Genomic DNA, 13,523 nt, shown 5'->3' with positions numbered 1-13,523 from the left:
CCAGACCATCCTCCAGAGTGCCTGCAAAGGGCTGCCCCCATGGAGAAGTTGATGGGCTCCTGTTCTAGCTTGCTAGCAGCTGGAATGCAATATACCAGAAACGGAATGGCTTTTAAAAGCAGAGAATACTGCTAGGTGCCGGAGTACAATATGCCAGAAATGGAATGGCTTTTAAAAAGGGGAATTTAATAAGTTGCTAGTTTACAGTTCTAAGGCTGAGAAAATGTCCCAATGAAAACAAGTCTATAGAAATCTCCAATCTAAGGCATCCATCCAGGGAAAGATACCTTGGTTCAAGAAGGCCGATGAGGTTCAGGGTCTCTCTCAAGTCAGAAGGCACATGGCGAACACAGTCAGAGTTTCTCTCTCATCTGGAAGGGCACATGGTGAACATGGCGTCATCTGCTAGCTTTCTCTCCTGGTTTTTGGTTTCATGAAGCTCCCCGGGAGGCGTTTTCCTTCTTCATCTCCACAGGTCGCTGGCTGGTGGACTTTCTGCTTCGTGGTGCTGCAGCATTCTCTGCATTCTCTCTGAATCTCTCTCATTCTCCAAAATTCTCTATAAAATCTTTTATAGGACTCCAATAAACCAACAAGACCCACCCAAATGGGTGGAGACATGTCATCACCTAATCCAGTTTAACAACCACTCTTGACCAAATCACATCATTCAGGGAGATGATCTGATTACAGTTTCAAACATGCAGTATTGAATAGGGATTATTCTACCTTTACGAAATGGGATTTTGATTAAAACATGGCTTTTCTAGGGGGCATACTTCCTTTCAAACCAGCACAGCTCCTCTCCCACTGCTCCCATTTCTTCTAAACACTGAGAAGCAGCCAGGAGGGAAGGGTAGGAGGGATCTTTCTCAGGGATTTCCTTCGTTCTTCTGGCTGATCATATTTGAGAAACTGGACCTGATAATGAAAACTGGGTAAGCTCATCCTATGACAGCATGACCTACATTTCAAATCCCCTGCTATTTTATTTTATTTTGGGTGCACGGCCCAGAAATTGAACCCGGGTCTCCTGCATGGAAGGTGAGCATTCTACCTCTGAACCACCCGTGCACCCCCCTGGCTCATTTAGAAGGTGAAGACACTGTACATTTTTTATGTTAAATTATTTTAAGTTGTTAATAAATGTCTAAAATATTGAAATCATACAAAGTATCTTTTCTGGCTGCAATGGAATGAGACTAGAAAGCAATAACAGAAGGAAACCTGGACAACTTACATGTATGTGGAAGTTAAAACACACAGTCAAACAATGGATCAAAAAAGAGGTTGCAGTAATACCTTGAGATGAATGAAAATGAACGCAAAATGCACCAAAACCAAGGGGATGTAGGGAGAGCAGCTCTAGACGCTTTTATTAAGAAAGGAGAAGGAAGCTCAAGAGCTAACTTCCCCACTGGAGGAAGTGGAGAAAGAAGAACAAACTAAATCTAAAGTGAGCAGAAAGGGAGGAAATAATAAAGTTCAGAGTGGAGATTTTATAGAGATTTTATTCTCTATAAAAATGGAGAATAGAGAAACAATAGAGAAAATAAAGAAAACTAAAAGTTTATTCTTTGATAAGGTCAACAAACTTGACGAATTCAAATGACTACAATAAAAAATGACAGAGGGGCCATTACTATTGACTTAACAGAGATAAAAAGGCTAATAAGAGAATACTGTGAACGAACTGTACAAGCCCAAACTGGATAGCCTATGAAACACACAAATTCCTAGAAATGCACAACTATCAAAATTGACTCGAGAGGAATTAGAAAATCTGAGTATCAACGAAACAAAATGAATCTGTAATCAAAAACCAACTAACAAAGAAAAGCCCAGGACCAAAGGCCTGGAGAACTCTACAAACATTTAAAGAAAAATTAAGGCCTCTTAAGAATTAAGAGGAGGAAATACTTGCTAAATCATTCTACGAAACCAGTCTTACATGGACATTGAAGCCAGACAAAGACACTACAGGAAGACAGAACAGACCAATTTCCCTTATGAAAATACATGGAAAAATCCTAAGTAAAATCGTAGCAAACCAAATTCAGCACCATAGCCAAAGGATTTACCCAATGATGAAAGAGGCAGAAAATAGTAGCGAGTTAAGAGTCAGAACATCGGGGAAACTGGAAAATAAATGGGCATGTGGGAACTGCCTCGGCAGACCCAAGAAAGCTGGACCCTACAAGGGCAGCCAGAGTTGAGTTCATGACAATGCCAATGAGTCCCAGCCTGTGGGTCCCTGGGAAGGGAAAATGGGTGCCATGGTGGGGTGGGGGTGGGGGGTGGATTTCTACGGAGCATTTCTGGGAAAATGCCTACAGATCTCCCAACAGCAGGACTCGCATTTTGGAGGCTCTTGTAATTTGTTGCAATTTTTTTTTCTTTCTAAATGAAGATTCACTTTTTTTTTTTTTTTTTTTTTTTTGCATGGGCAGGCGTCAGGAATTGAACCCGAATCTCCGGCATGGCAGGCGAGAACTCTGCCTGCTGAGCCAACATGACCCACTCAAGATTCACTTTCATATCTTAAAAAAAAATAAAGTATCTTCCCACGAAATCCTTACTAATTATGGAGGTCTAAAGAATAACTTCAGAATGGAGAAGGTTGGTGTTTTTTTTTTCCCTAGGGAAAAAAAAAGAAAATCAGGGGGCATTTTTATTCAGATTACACTCAATTTAACAAATCAGCAGAAGGGGCTGCATTTTGCGAGTGCATTTTGCGTTGATGTTTGGTCGATGTCTTTTCTTTTCTTTCTGTCCTTCTCTTTTTGTTTTTGGCAGTATTCTTTCTCTTGGGGTGAAACATGTAACTTAAAATTTACCATTTTAGGGGAACAGTTGAATGCGTTAAATACATTCACTATATTGTGCGACCATCATCACCACCTCCAGAGTTTTCCGTCACTCCAGACAGAACTCTATCCCCATTAAAAACACTAACTCCCGGGAGATCCAAGATGGCGTCTTAGTAAGGTACATGCATCTTAGTTCCTCCAACTCCAAATCAACTAATAGGTGAACAGAAACAGTACAAAACAACTCCCGGGGCTACAGCAGGGAATGGACACACAGCGTAACCAAGTCTGGGCTGGCTAGTCTGACTGCGAAACTCAGCTGCGGTGAGTGAGATCCCCGAGCGGCGGGCGATTTCCCGAGCAGCCGCAGCTGCGGCGGTCCGAGCTAATCCCTCCCTCCTTCCGGGGCTGGCTGAGAGACTCGGAGAGACAAGCTTCCCAGCCAAGGCGGCCGGCGCCACACTTTTGCGGGCGGCTTCGAGTCCGCGACTACAAGTCTCGGATCAGAGGGCTATCCAAAGTCTGGGCTGGCAAGTCTGATTCCGAGTCTTGGCTGCGGCGAGACCCCCGAGCGGCCACAGCTGCGGCGGTCCGAGCTAATCCCTCCCTCCTTCCGGGGCTGGCTGAGAGACTCGGAGAGACAAGCTTCCCAGCCAAGGCGGCCGGCGCCACACTTTTGCGGGCGGCTTCGAGTCCGCGACTACAAGTCTCGGATCAGAGGGCTATCCAAAGTCTGGGCTGGCAAGTCTGATTGCGAGACGTGGCTGCGGCGAGACCCCCGAGCGGCCGCAGCTGCGGCGGTCCGAGCTAATCCCTCCCTCCTTCCCGGGCCGGCTGAGAGTATCGGAGAAGTAAGTTCCCCAAGCCGAGGCAGGCGGCGCCCTTCTTTTGCGGGCGGCTTCGAGTCTCGGCTTTAAGTCCGCAGCTACGAGTCCCGGATCAGAGGGCTATCCAAAGTCTGGGCTGGCTAGACTGACTGCGAGACTCGGCTGCAGTGAGACCCCCGAGCGGCGTGCGATCTCCCGATCAGCGGCAGCTGCGGTGGTCCGAGCTACTCCCTCCCCCCTTTCCGGGCCGGCTGAGAGTATTGGAGAAGCAAGTTTCCCAAGCCGAGGCAGGTGGCACCCCTCTTTTGCGGGCGGCTTCGAGTCTCTGCTTCGAGTCCGCGGATACGAGTCTCAGATAGGAGGGCTATCCAGCCGCGGAAGCCCCCCCCCACGGGAGGCTTCCTGGTCCGGTGGGGAATCCCCCAGGCCCGCTGCGGCCCGCAACCAGCCACAGGGTCCCCTCAAGCCGCGGCAGCTGACGCCCCCACCACGCGCGGCCCCTGAACCAACGGAGAGATTTGGATCTGAAAGCCCCAGGCCACGGAGATCGGTGACTGGGGGAGACCCATTCCAAACACTTGAGACAAACGTGTGCCACGTGCGCCACGTACTGGGCAAGATAAGAAAAACAGATCCCAGAGATTTCACAGAAAAATCTTACAACCTTGCTGGGTCCAACACCCAGAGAAATCTGAATAAATGCCCAGACGCCAGCAGCAGAAGATAACTGTCCACGCTCAAAAGATTGAGAATATGGCCCAGTCAAAGGAACAAACCAATAGCTCAAATGAGACACAAGAGCTGAGACAACTAATCCTGAATATACGAACAGAAATGGAAAACCTCTTCAAAAATGAAATCGATAAATTGAGGGAGGACATGAAGAGGACATGGGCTGAACATAAAGAAGAAATAGAAAAACTGAAAAAACAAATCGCAGAACTTATGGAAGTGAAGGATAAAGTAGCAAACATAGAAAAAATAATGGATAGTTACAATGATAGATTTAAAGAGACAGAAGATAGAATCAGTGATTTGGAGGATGGAACATCTGAATTCCAAAAAGAAACAGAAAATATAGGGAAAAGAATGGAGAAATTTGAACAGGGTATCAGGGAACTCAAGGACAATATGAACCGCACAAATATACGTGTTGTGGGTGTCCCAGAAGGAGAAGAGAAGGGAAAAGGAGGAGAAAAACTAATGGAAGAAATTTTCACTGAAAATTTCCCAACTCTTATGAAAGACCTAAAATTACAGATCCAAGAAGTGCAGCACACCCCAAAGAGATTAGACCCAAATAGGCGTTCTCCAAGACACTTACTAGTTAGAATGTCAGAGGTCAATGAGAAAGAGAGGATCTTGAAAGCAGCAAGAGAAAAACAATCCATCACATACAAGGGAAACCCAATAAGACTATGTGTAGATTTCTCAGCAGAAACCATGGAAGCTAGAAGACAGTGGGATGATATATTTAAAATACTAAAAGAGAAAAACTGCCAACCAAGACTCCTATATCCAGCAAAATTATCCTTCAAAAATGAGGGAGAAATTAAAACATTCTCAGACAAAAAGTCACTGAAAGAATTCGTGACCAAGAGACCAGCTCTGCAAGAAATACTAAAGGGAGCATTAGAGTCAGATACAAAAAGACAGAAGAGAGAGATATGGAAAAGAGTGTAGAAAGAAGGAAAATCAGATATGATATATATAATACAAAAGGCAAAATGTTAGAGGAAAATATTATCCAAACAGTAATAACACTAAATGTCAATGGACTGAATTCCCCAATCAAAAGACATAGATTGGCAGAATGGATTAAAAAACAGGATCCTTCTATATGCTGTCTACAGGAAACACATCTTAGACCCAAAGATAAATATAGGTTGAAAGTGAAAGGTTGGGAAAAGATATTTCATGCAAATAACAACCAGAAAAGAGCAGGAGTGGCTATACTAATATCCAACAAATTAGACTTCAAATGTAAAGCAGTTAAAAGAGACAAAGAAGGACACTATATACTAATAAAAGGAACAATTAAACAAGAAGACATAACAATCATAAATATTTACGCACCGAACCAGAATGCCCCAAAATACGTGAGGAATACACTGCAAACACTGAAAAGGGAAATAGACTCATATACTATAATAGTTGGAGACTTCAACTCACCACTCTCATCAAGGGACAGAACATCTAGACAGAAGATCAACAAAGAAATAGAGAATCTGAATATTACTATAAATGAACTAGACTTAATAGACATTTATAGGACACTACATCCCACAACAGCAGGATACACCTTTTTCTCAAGTGCTCATGGATCATTCTCAAAAATAGACCATATGCTGGGTCACAAAGCAAGTCTTAACAAATTTAAAAAGATTGAAATCTTACACAACACTTTCTCGGACCATAAAGGAATGATGTTGGAAATCAATAATAGGCAGAGTGCCAGAAAATTCACAAATACGTGGAGGCTCAACAACACACTCCTAAACAACAAGTGGGTCAAAGAAGAAATTGCTAGAGAAATTAGCAAATACCTCGAGGCGAATGAAAATGAAAACACAACATATCAAAACTTATGGGACACAGCAAAGGCAGTGCTAAGAGGGAAATTTATTGCTCTAAATGCCTATATCAGAAAAGAAGAAAAGGCAAAAATTCAGGAATTAACTATCCATTTGGAAGAACTGGAGAAAGAACAGCAAGCTAACCCCAAAGCAAGCAAAAGGAAAGAAATAACAAAGATTAGAGCACAAATAAATGAAATTGAAAACATGAAAACAATAGAGAAAATCAATAAGGCCAGAAGTTGGTTCTATGAGAAAATCAATAAGATTGATGGGCCCTTAGCAAGATTGACAAAAAGAAGAAGAGAGAGGATGCAAATAAATAAGATCAGAAATGGAAGAGGAGACATAACTACTGACCTCACAGAAATAAAGGAGGTAATAACGGGATACTATGAACAACTTTACGCTAATAAATACAACAATTTAGAGGAAATGGACGGGTTCCTGGAAAGACATGAACAACCAACTCTGACTCAAGAAGAGATAGATGATCTCAACAAACCAATCACAAGTAAAGAAATCGAAGCAGTCATTCAAAAGCTTCCTAAAAAGAAAAGTCCAGGACCAGACGGCTTCACATGTGAATTCTATCAAACATTCCAGAAAGAATTAGTACCAACTCTCCTCAAACTCTTCAAAAAAATCGAAGTGGAGGGAAAACTACCTAACTCATTCTATGAAGCCAACATTACCCTCATACCAAAACCAGGCAAAGATATTACAAGAAAAGAAAACTACAGGCCAATCTCTCTAATGAATATTGATGCAAAAATCCTCAATAAAATTCTAGCAAATCGTATCCAACAACACATTAAAAGAATTATTCATCATGACCAAGTAGGATTCATCCCAGGTATGCAAGGATGGTTCAACATAAGAAAATCAATTAATGTAATACACCATATCAACAAATTAAAGCAGAAAAATCACATGATCATCTCAATTGATGCAGAGAAGGCATTTGACAAGATTCAACATCCTTTCCTGTTGAAAACACTTCAAAGGATAGGAATACAAGGGAACTTCCTTAAAATGATAGAGGGAATATATGAAAAACCCACAGCTAATATCATCCTTAATGGGGAAAAATTGAAAACGTTCCCCCTAAGATCAGGAACAAGACAAGGATGTCCACTATCACCACTATTATTCAACATTGTGTTGGAGGTTCTAGCCAGAGCAATTAGACAAGAAAAAGAAATACAAGGCATCAAAATTGGAAAGGAAGAAGTAAAACTATCACTGTTTGCAGACGATATGATACTATACGTCGAAAACCCGGAAAAATCCACAACAAAACTACTAGAGCTAATAAATGAGTACAGCAAAGTAGCAGGTTACAAGATCAACATTCAAAAATCTGTAGCATTTCTATACACTAGCAATGAACAAGCAGAGGGGGAAATCAAGAAACGAATCCCATTTACAATTGCAACTAAAAGAATAAAATACCTAGGAATAAATTTAACTAAAGAGACAAAAGACCTATACAAAGAAAACTACAAAAAACTGCTAAAAGAAACCACAGAAGACCTAAACAGATGGAAGGGCATACCGTGTTCATGGATTGGAAGACTAAATATAGTTAAGATGTCAATCCTACCTAAATTGATTTACAGATTCAATGCAATACCAATCAAAATCCCAACAACTTATTTTTCAGAAATAGAAAAACCAATAAGCAAATTTATCTGGAAGGGCAGGGTGCCCCGAATTGCTAAAAACATCTTGAGGAAAAAAAACGAAGCTGGAGGTCTTGCGCTGCCAGACTTTAAGGCATATTATGAAGCCACAGTGGTCAAAACAGCATGGTATTGGCATAAAGATAGATATATCGACCAATGGAATCGAATAGAGTGCTCAGATATAGACCCTCTCATCTATGGTCATTTGATCTTTGATAAGGGAGTCAAGCCAACTCACCTGGGACAGAACAGTCTCTTCAATAAATGGTGCCTAGAGAACTGGATATCCATATGCAAAAGAATGAAAGAAGACCCATATCTCACACCCTATACAAAAGTTAACTCAAAATGGATCAAAGATCTAAACATTAGGTCTAAGACCATAGAACAGTTAGAGGAAAATGTAGGGAGATATCTTATGAATCTTACAATTGGAGGCGGTTTTATGGACCTTACACCTAAAGCAAGAGCACTGAAGAAGGAAATAAATAAATGGGAACTCCTCAAAATTAAACACTTTTGTGCATCAAAGAACTTCATCAAGAAAGTAGAAAGACAGCCTACACAATGGGAATCAATATTTGGAAACGACATATCAGATAAAGGTCTAGTATCCAGAATTTATAATGAGATTGTTCAACTCAACAACAAAAAGATAGCCAACCCAATTACAAAATGGGAAAAAGACTTGAATAGACACCTCTCAGAGGAGGAAATACAAATGGCCAAAAGACACATGAAGAGATGCTCAATGTCCCTGGCCATTAGAGAAATGCAAATCAAAACCACAATGAGATATCATCTCACACCCACCAGAATGGCCATTATCAACAAAACAGAAAATGACAAGTGCTGGAGAGGATGCGGAGAAAGAGGCACACTTATCCACTGTTGGTGGGAATGTCAAATGGTGCAACCACTGTGGAAAGCAGTTTGGCGGTTCCTCAAAAAGCTGAATATAGAATTGCCATACGATCCAGCAATACCATTGCTGGGAATCTACTCAAAGGAATTAAGGGCAAAAACTCAAACAGACATTTGCACACCAATGTTTATAGCAGCGTTATTTACAATTGCAAAGAGATGGAAACAGCCAAAATGTCCATCAACAGACGAGTGGCTAAACAAACTGTGGTATATACGTACGATGGAATATTATGCAGCGTTAAGACAGGGTAAACTTATGAAGCATGTAATAACATGGATGGACCTAGAAAACATTATGCTGAGTGAGTCTAGCCAAAAGCTAAAAGACAAATACTGTATGGTCCCAATGATGTGAATCGACACTCGAGAATAAACTTGGAATATGTCATTGGTAACAGAGTTCAGCAGGAGTTAGAAACAGGGTAAGATAATGGGTAATCGGAGCTGATGGAATACAGACGGTGCAATAGGACTAGATACAAAAACTCAAAAATGGACAGTACAATAATACCTAATTGTAAAGTAATCATGTTAAAATACTGAACGAAGCTGCATCCGAGCTATAGGTTTTTGTTTTGTTTTGTTTTGTTTGTTTTGTTCTTATTATTATTACTTTTATTTTTTTTCTCTATATTAGCATTCTATATCTTTTTCTGTTATAATGCTAGTTCTTCTAAACCGATGCAAATGTACTAAGAAACGATGATCATGCATCTATGTGATGATGTTAAGAATTACTGATTGCATATGTAGAATGGTATGACGTCTAAAAAAAAAAAATGGTCAGCACAATACTGCCTAATTGTAATGTAATTATCTTGGAACGCTGAATGAAGCTGCATCTGATCTATAGTTTTTTTTTTGTTTGTTTTGTTTTTTTTTCTCTTATATATTTTTGTACTTTTTATTTTTATTTGTGTTTTCTCTCTGTGTTATCACTTTATTTCTTTTTCTGTTGTAGTGCTATTTCTTTCTCTAAATCGATGCATATGTACTGAGAAATGATGACCATACACCTATGTGATGATATTAAGAATTACTGATTGCATATGTAGAATGGATTGATTGCTATTGTTGTGTTAGTTAATTTTTTTAATTAATAAAAAAAAAAAAACAAAAAAAAAACACTAACTCCCCATCCCCTCCCCTCCTGGTCCTTAGTAACTGCTAATCTACTTCCAGCTCTATGAAGTTACCAATTCCAGACCATATATAAGTGCAATCATGGCCATTTTTGTCCTTGTGTGCCTGGCTTATTTCACTCAGCGTATTTTTAGCATTCACCCATGTGGCAATGGTCAGAACCACTTTCTTTTTCATGGCCGAGTAATATTCCCCTTGCTTGGTTAAACCACATAGTGTGTTTATCTGCCCATCTGCCAGTGGACACTTGGGTTGTTTTCACCTTTCGGCTCCTGTGGGAATGACGTACAGTATCTGTTCCAGTTCCTGTTTTCAATTCTTTTGAGCGCTGTATATACCAAGGAATGGAACTTCTGGGGCGTATGTTACTTCCATAGTTAACTTTTTGAGGAACTGCCAAACTATTTTCCACAGTGGCTGCACTGTTTTACATTCCCACCAGCAATGCACGAGGGTTCCCAGTTCTCCATGTTCTTGCTATAACTTATTGTCTGTATTTTTTATTATAACTATCTGGTGGGTGTGAAATAGTATCTCATTGTGCTGTTGATTTGCATTTCCCTAATGACTAATGATGTTGAACATCCGTGCCTGTGCTTATTTGCCTCTCGTGTATCTTCTTTGGAAAAATGTCTATTCAGGTCCTTTGCCCATTTTTAAATTGTTTTTTTTTTAACTGTAGGAGTTCTTCAAATATTCTTTTATATTATAGCATATTATATTATCTTTATATTTCAAATAATAAATATTCTTTATGTTAATCCTTATCAGATATATATTATTTGCAAATAGTTTCCCATCTTGTTGGTTGTCTTTTCACTCTCTGAACAGTGTCCTTTGATGCACAAGAGCTTTTAATTTTCCTGAATCCAATTTATTTGTTTTTTGTTTTTCTTTTGTTGTCTGGGCTTTTGGTTTCATATTTAAGAAACCGTTGCCATATCCAAGATGATGAAGATTTTGTCCCTATGTTTTCTTCCATGAATTATATCATTTTAGGTGTTCGATTATAGTCTCTGCTCCATCTTGAGTTAAATTTTGTATAGTATAAGATAAGGGTCCAACTTCATTCTTTGCATGTGACTATGTAGCTGTCCCAGCACCATTTGTTGAAAAAACAATCTTCCCCCCACTGAGTGGCCCTGGCACCCTTGCTGAGAATCTGCTGGCCATAGACATGAGCATTTCCGTCTGGACTCTCTGCTCCCTTCCGTGGTCAGTAGGCCTGTTCTCGCACCAATACCACTGTTTGGACAAGTGTGGCTTTGTAGGAAACTTTCAAAGTGGGACATGTGAGTCCTTCAATTTGTTCTTCTTTTTCAAGATTGCTTTGGCTATTTGGGGGTCCCTTGCATTTCCACTTGGATTTTAGGATGGATTTTTCTATATCTGAAAAAAAAAAAGCACTGCTAGGATTTTTATAGGGGTTGCATTGACTCGGTATATCACTTTGGGTCATATCATCATCTTACCAATATTAAGTCTTCCAACTCACTAATAAGGATTGTTAGGGCATACCTTTCGGTGACTCCCCACAACCTTCCAAATAGAGCCCAGCTCTAGTGCAGCCTGCCCAGGCTCTCACTTCCTATCTGCCCCGTCGCACTCCCCAGACCTAGGCTGACGTCCCATGGTGCCAGCGGGCCTCTCACTCACCCCTGTACCCTCAGCGCCCAGGAAAGTGCCTGGCACCATGGTTCTGCTAAATCCATGCAAGAACCAACTACCAGCAGTGACAAAACCACCAGCCAGCTCGCTGAACACAAGGCGAACCTTCTCAGAACTATTTGCCCTATTTGTAGCTAAAAATGTTTCAACTTGAATTTTTTTTACTGTGCTTTTCTGGGAGGACCATGTCAGGAGCCATTGCTGGAGTAAGCATTCCTGCAGAGATGGCCTTCTCTCTCCTAAGACCCCATTCTAAGTTCTAAGCTGTTTGATGAAGCCGCGAACTCTGCAGTAGGAGCTCCACCTTGCTGGGAGCTTATGGCGTCCCGGCACTTCCCGGTGCTAAGGGTCAGCCCAGGTGAAGCCCCCGCCACCCTTTAGTTCACGCCAGGGTATAAGACCACAGAGCAGGAAAGAGCACAAGGGGCTGCCCTCAAGATGACCAGTGCCCAGGTGCATCCTGCAACCCGAAGTTGACCTGGTACTATCCCCCAAAGCCTTTCCCAAAGCCTTTCCCAGGAGCAAAGTTCCTCCACGTCTTTCTGGACAAATCAGCCCCAGAGCTTGCTGACTCATCTGCCCGGGATGCTGAAAGCCTCTGCAGTGCCAGCAAGGAGAAGAGCCGTGTGCTCCGTCAGGAGGGCCTCTCAGGGCAAGAGCCACGCAGCGTGGTGGCCTCCAGGTGAAGGCCAGCTGGTGGCAGAGGCCCAGGCGTGCCCTGATTACCTGTGTCCATGTCCCCCTGCAAGGGCCCCAGCCTCAGGACTCTGATGGTTCCCCCCACATCTGCATGATCCTCTGGCCTGTCCAGCTGAGCCTGGCTCAGTTCAAGAGATGGCAGGAAGGCTGGGGGACATGCATGGCCTCTAGGGCAGCCTCCAGGGGCAGTCTGGGGCCCTGGCATAGCTTCACAGGCCCACACTCCTTTCATTAAATTACTAGAATCGGACCTACCCTTTTCACTCTCATTCTCTCTCAAGAGCACCGTGGAATCTTTCCAGAGGCTACAGGACAAGGGATATTGTAACAGATTAAATGCAGAAGCAGATACTAGAATCAAGCCGTCTCGCTCAGACATTAAAGAGATTTGCAAAAAATGTAAAACAATGCCACAATTTTCACTACATCTTTTTGTTGTTGTTATTTAGGAAAACATTTTTTTTATGAAAAATGCTCTGTTATTTACGGCAATTTGTAATGGGGTTTATTGGTTTTTTTTTTAACAAATTAATCAATATGTAAACAACTCTCCAGCTTTAATTTCTAATACTAAGTATCAGTAGATTTAAGCCACATATGCAAAAGCCCTCTGAGATTCCTATTAAGTTTTATTTATTTATTTATTTGGCATGGGCAGGCATCAGGAATTGAACTCGGGTCTCTGGCATGGCAGGCGAGAATTCTGCCACTGAGTCACCATGGCAAAACTTAACTTTAAGTTTTAAGAGTGTAAAAGAGTGAAACCAAAAAGTTTGAGGAATGCTATTTTAATGTGAAAATGAAAAATGATTGGTGAGAAGCACTTAAATCCTTATTGTGACAAAATTCAAAAGCCCCTTATTTGACAATTTTCATTATAAAATAAATAAAAAGCAAAGTCACTTCCAGTATCCAAGTCCGCATACATACTCACATACATGTCTTTCCATTTATATAATCTTTAATTTCTCTCAGCAATGCTTTACAGTTTTCACTGTATAAGTCTTTTGCCTCCATGGCTAAATTTATTCTTAAGTATTTTATTCCTCTTGATGCTACTGTAAATAGATTTTTTTTTTAATTACCTTTTTGATTTTTCATTGCTAGTGTGGAGAAATACAACTGATTTTTGCCTGTTGATTTTAGTATCCTGCAACCCTGCTGAATTCATATATTAGCTCTAGT

General features: G+C 41.1%; 1 protein-coding gene across 4 annotated transcripts in view; it reads right to left on the bottom strand.

Moving 5' to 3' along the window:
* Nucleotides 1-13,523, bottom strand: part of CCDC40 (coiled-coil domain 40 molecular ruler complex subunit) — a 62,876-nt gene that overhangs the window by 45,150 nt on the left and 4,203 nt on the right. The gene's annotated exons all lie outside the window — the stretch shown is intronic.

Source organism: Tamandua tetradactyla, chromosome 6 (assembly GCF_023851605.1).
Source record: "Tamandua tetradactyla isolate mTamTet1 chromosome 6, mTamTet1.pri, whole genome shotgun sequence".
NCBI lineage: Eukaryota > Metazoa > Chordata > Mammalia > Pilosa > Myrmecophagidae > Tamandua > Tamandua tetradactyla.
This window is presented reverse-complemented; position numbering and strand designations above follow the sequence as displayed.